Below are 6,000 nucleotides of genomic sequence, written 5' to 3'. Positions count from 1 at the left end.
GAGTGTCATAGAATCATAGAATCTGGAAGAATGGACGAGAACACCTCTTGTGCTTCAAATTCCTTGATCCTTCTTCCCAGTGCTACATAATCTGCTGGAGTCACTGGGGTCCTTGTGAGAAACTCTCTCTCAGGGCCTCCCAGATGCTCACAGCCCCTTAATGGACCTGCCAGATGGCAGCCATGCATAGCTGCTCAAAGGCCCTGCCATGTCAATCAGCCTCTGCCTCCCACCCAGGGAGGAACACCTCCCCCTTCCTTTCACAAATATTGTGAAGGACACAGCACAGAGCTACCATATGTGGGATGTTTCAGTCTTTGAGGTCCAGCCAGGTGAGGAGGCAATGGAACCTCACCTTCAGACCTTCACCCTCCACCATCATGCGGGCCCTGCTGAGCCTGGCGTTGAACCGTTCCTTGGAGTAGTCAAGATGGCCGATGTAGGGCTTTGTTAGCCAGAGTAATAGAGGGTAGGCTGTATCCCACACAATACAAAGTGTCATGTCCACATCCCTAACTTTAATGTTGCAGTGAAGGAAAAAATGCCAGCATGAAACTTCTGGAACACACCAGAGTTGCAGAAGATGCAAGTGTCATGTGCCTTCCTGGACCACCAGATGTAGATGTCTGTAAAGTGGCCACGGTGGTCCACGATGGCCTGCAGAACCATCAAAAAGCATCCCTTCCAATTGATGTACACATATTCCTGGTGGTTGAGGACCCATGTGAGGATACAGATGCTGTCAACTTCTGCCCCTCCACCCACAGTTGGGGAACTCCATGTTGGCAAAGCCAGAAATGATGACATCCATGTCACCAAAGCTGATGGCCCTGCGCAGCAGGATGGTGTGGTGGCCCGCACTACCTGTGGAAGGAGACAAACAAACAGCCAGTATCTCAAGGTTACTAGAGTCCTTTGGAGGTCCCTGAACCATCCCCCCCCCCCCCCCCCAACAGCAGGAGCAATCCCTCACTTATCCCCCAACAAGGCTTTGTGAGGGTGGGATTGAACACTCTCCCCCCCGAAAGAGGGCTTCCACCACCACCAACAACCACCCTCCTTTCCCTAGGGAACCCCATTCCAACCACCTAACCCCCTCCTGGGACAATAGCCTGAGCACCAAGCCTGCACAACCAGGGCCCTGACAGTTGATATTCCCATGCCAAACTGGTTCCTAATGGATCAGTAGCTGTCAGCGTGGAGAGCTTCCAAAGGCCAATGGTGACCTGCTTCTGGACAGAGATGGCAGGTCACATGTGAGTGTCCTGTCACCTGCGGGCAGGGGTGAGCCACTCACAGAGCTACTGAAAGTTGTCCTTCCTCATCCGGAAATTCTGGAGCCTCTGCTGGTTGCCCCACCGCTCCATGACAAGCCAATCCTATGAATCGGCACTGGTGTCCAGATGCCAGAAGCAGCAATGTACACTGTGCAGGAGAGGGTGGGCAGGATCCAGCAGCATGAGTTGTGCCCTCAGAGATCCGAGAAGGGTCTCCAGAATGAGCAGGGGGTTGGATTCCTGCAGTGTCTGGGAGGCAGCCTGCAGAAACTGCAGCATGAGGGTCAGCACAAACTTCAATAGCTGTTGACTACCCAAAGGCAGCTCCAGCTCTAGAGCTAGATTGCTGAGGTGTCCGCAAGGGCAACCACAGCAGGCAGAGGAATGGGTTTGCTGTCCCTCAGTGAGGTGGGCAAAAGAAAAGGGCCTTAGACACTGCTGTATGGGTGTGGGTCCCTTTAAGCATGAGCCCCAGATAGCCTCAGTCAGCAGCCACGGGAAGAGAGTGCTGTCCTGATGCCCTGCCTGAAGTGCTTCCGGGTAGCCTTAAATGAGATTCAACATCCAATCAGTGTGACTCTCTATTTTGATATAGCTCAGCACTATTTCAGTGGGCATTTGCAGTGTAGATGCGCTATTTTGAAATAAGTTATTTTGGAGTATTTCTTCCAGAATAGTTTATTCCAAAATAATTATGCAGTGTAGACGTAGCCTCAGAGGGCCAGCTATATCCCACACTGAAGTTACAGCAGGGATGAATGTGATGCAGATCATTTAAATGACCAGCCCAAGGATATACCAAGTCAGTGCTGGGATTAAAACTCAGCAGCTTCTGGTTTCTATCAAGCCCTACACGAGAAGAAAAAGAAATTCCACACAAGAGACAAAGAGTCTTGCACTCAGTATGTTGCCCCAGGGAAGGGCTTTGACACATAGAGAAACACTAATGCATCTCCTTCCCCACTGTAGCCTTCTATATCTCCCGTGACTGACAGAGGCACTGACAGCCTTACAAGCCCTGTCTGATCAGAACTGACGAGAATAGCTACTGGGGTTGGAGAAGGGGAATTAAGTGAAACTCTGCAACCCAAGCTGTGAGAAACAACTTCATCCCTTACACTTATGCAGCGATAGATGAGCTGTCCCTGTTAGCAGCTGGCATTAGATCCATTGACAGCTTGACAAAGCCAATAATAAAAACAGAGTTCTTCTTTCCAGTCATTAGGTGAGACATAGAGAATAGGGCCTAGAATAATAAACTGCTTCGAACTCCCACATAACAGCAAGTGTGAGAAGGAACTCTGCAGTGTCTCAGTTTAAGCCTTTATTATTACATTTAGCTGTCAATGTTTCAGAGCAAACATTTCTAACATTTCTCCCAGTCTCTGAGTGCAGTGCCATTTGTCACTTAATGCTTCTTTATAAACTGACATCTTTCTTATGCGAAGTTCTCCTGCCGCCCTCACTTACAGAGTGTGCTGTATTTGCCTCCTGGCCTCTGCTTGGGGAATCTGCATCTTGAATTATCTGGCTGGTCACATATCTCATCACATCCAACTTTTCCTGCGTTTCTTTACCTTTTATAAGTTGCACTCCCACTGAATGCCATGTGGATGCAAAGGACACAGCTATACTGCAGTTGCCCTCAAATGTGGTGCACAGATCTCACACTGGACCAAGGCAGAAGGGGATGAATGGTCTCTACACCACATCAACTGCCAGCAATGTGAAACCGGGAGGGAATTAATAAGGGAGGAAATAGATTTCAGATTTGGGCTGCTCAAGTAGAGTAGAAAAAGCTTGGAGTTGAGTTTATGGCTCTAATCTTATCAGATTTATTACTGGCTTTGTGTGTTGTATCAGGTATAGCCCTTTGGAAAGTCAAGCCCTGTATTGTGTTAGTCTTCATTTTCTGTTGATAAAGTCAAGCTAAAGGGAAATGGCGGGGAGAAGTGTTTCCGCCTTACATAGAGGTAGTAGATGGTGTCTTCAAGCAGGAAGGAAAGTTGCTTACTCACTGCCATTATCAGAGCGTCTTCCAATGTACCAAAATGGAGGACAATGTAGCACTTTAAAGACTAACAAGATGGTTTATTAGATGATGAGCTTTCGTGGGCCAGACCCACTTCCTCAGATCAAAAAGTTTTTGATCTGAGGAAGTGGGTCTGGCCCACGAAAGCTCATCATCTAATAAACCATCTTGTTAGTCTTTAAAGTGCTACATTGTCCTGCATTTTGCTTCAGCTACCCCAGACTAACACGGCTACATTTCTATCACTATTCCAATGTACCAGTTATTTACACCCTTTGTTCCCACAGAGTAATGGTACTAAATTGTACCGTGTTTACCTTAAACTTCTAAACAAGCAACTTGGAACCAGCTTTCAGTTTTGAGAATTTTTTTTTAAAAAAAATATTGAGTTGAGAAAATTTTCAAAACCAACCTATTCTCTCACACATTATAAAAAATCAGTTTTGGTGAAACAATATTTTGCTGAAAAAATCCTGACCATCTGCATTCCTATTTTGGGAGGAGAAGAGCAACAAGGACGTAGATGGGAAGTCTGGGGATCCTTACTGGCTTATTAAGGCAAAGACATTATGTGAAATCCAGGACATCTATTTAACCCTTTGTTTCCCAAAACTTTGTATATAGATTTTCAAACCAGGGCCTAGGTAAGCAGGCATAATTCTATGGACTTCAGTGGAGTTGCTTGCTTACTTCAGCAGTGCTTTGAAGTACAGATTGCCCAACGATGTACTAGTTAATACAATACAGAGAAACACAGAATAGCACCTAATAGTTTGGTAGCACATCTCTATTTAGATCAAGGATTTGCGAGTCTATTTATAGCTTTCATGGACTTAATTTGTAAGTTCTTTGGGAGCAAAGACAATCCTGTAGGAAATTAGATGGGCTCTTGGTTGTTCTGATATGGCAACTCATGTTCCTAAGCAGCCATCATATTTCTCTTCAAAATGCTTGTTCAAAGTGATTTTGCTTACAGATAATTCATCACAGTTAGCTGATGGTCAAACTAATATAGCTTTTCAATATGCAAAAGTAGCCAAAATAAAATGGGCATTTATAATCCTGTGATTATGTTGGCTCTCCCCCTTGGTGATTTATCCGAGTATAAAACATGGTTACAAAGCAAGGAATGTGCTTCACATACATTTTTCTTTATAAAAACTTCACTGAAATTCTATAGCTATTCCTAATTTACAGGCAAAAAGCAAACTCATTTTCAAACATATTGTTCCATTTATAACAGAACCCTAAGTAATAACCTGAAGAGGAAAAAAACTAAACTTTTATGTACTAATCTCAAGAAAACTGTTACTGAAAACAAAGCAGTGAATGAATATGGGAATACAAACTGGTTAAAATGAATAAACATTTTATACATAAAAATTCTAATGACATCAATAACCTGAACTAATTAAAGGACACATTTTTAATAACTTACAGTTCAAAATATTTATTAAAGGAAATTGTCTCTCCTAGGCAAAAATAATTATAGATAGACAGACAGACAGACAGATAGATAAGCAAATAATTGCTTAGAGAATACACTTTCAGCTCCAAAAGCTTATTGCAACAAGTTATTCTGTCATTAAGCTTCTCCTTATATTTCTAAAAATGGTTTTAAGGCATTTTTCATTTACATGTGTTCATTATTTGTTGCAGCAAGAGAAATTTCCATGTATCTGAAACTCATTTCAGTATACTACCATTTCAAAGTCTAAGCGTCAATAACAGACATTTGTCTCAAATGTAATTGTGAAATAGGCACACAAAAAATTGATTCTCATGCAAGGAAAAAACTGTATTTCAAAATTAATTCAAAGTTCAATTAAAAATCCCCTTTCTACTCTCTTATAATAAAAACTCTGTATGTACAAATAGAGGGTAAGAATTAAATTAGATCACAGAGTTTAAAGAAAACTCTATTTCTAATTACATTAGCTCTGATGCAGCCTTGACCTGGCTCAGGCGATGTCTACGCTACTGGGGCCGGTTTCAGAAAAAAGTACACAAATTGTGAACCACAATTTGTGTAACTTTTTCTGATTCTTTTTTTGGAAGAGTCTTTTCCAACTTTGTCCTGTCTGCACAAAATGAGGAATACAGAGCTTCCAAAAGAGTGCATCAGCCCTTCTGGAAAATTTTTTGGAAGAGCAGACACATTCCCTAGATACAGAGGAGTTTTTCTGGAATATCTCTCCAGTTTTATGCAGAGGCCCAGCATAATGTAAGGTAGAGAATGAAATGGTCCTTTTAATTAATTATATCTACAAATGTGATGTTATATAGCCTCGTGAATTGCAGTCCAGTTTTTATGAATGGGATTTTACAAATGAAACAATGTTAAGCGCTTTTGGATTAATTTGTTAGTCTCCTGTTAAGAATTGCCTTTCAAGAATCTGTTATTGTAACTCCTTTTTTAATACACTGTAACTAAAGTTACTCCATATTGTAACTGAAACTCCATTTTAAACTTTTTACTGCCTTAATTCTGTTTCAAGTTAGGGTGTGTGTTTGTATAATCTCTTTTTAAAAGGTGTGTGTGTGTGTGTGTGTGTGTGTGTGTGTGTGTGTGTGTGTGTGTGTGTGTGTGTGTGTGTGTGTGTGTGTGTATATAATGGGATCATCTCCCATATCCAACCTCTCCTAGCCCTGGCCTACACTAGGACATTATTTCAAAATAACACCCCCACG

The 6,000-nt window shown here is 42.5% G+C and overlaps 1 long non-coding RNA gene across 1 annotated transcript in view; it reads right to left on the bottom strand.

Moving 5' to 3' along the window:
* Positions 1–509: 509 nt before the first annotated feature.
* Positions 510–6,000, bottom strand: part of LOC142818397 (uncharacterized) — a 32,404-nt gene continuing 26,913 nt past the window's right edge. Inside the window, exon 3 of the long non-coding RNA XR_012895888.1 lies at positions 510–864. This is a non-coding gene — a long non-coding RNA (uncharacterized LOC142818397). The remainder of the gene's footprint in view (positions 865–6,000) is intronic.

The sequence above is a fragment of the Pelodiscus sinensis genome, chromosome 15 (genome assembly GCF_049634645.1).
Source record: "Pelodiscus sinensis isolate JC-2024 chromosome 15, ASM4963464v1, whole genome shotgun sequence".
Classification (NCBI taxonomy): Eukaryota; Metazoa; Chordata; order Testudines; family Trionychidae; genus Pelodiscus; species Pelodiscus sinensis.
The sequence above is the reverse complement of the archived record's forward strand: the minus strand, read 5'-3'. Positions and strand labels throughout refer to the sequence as shown.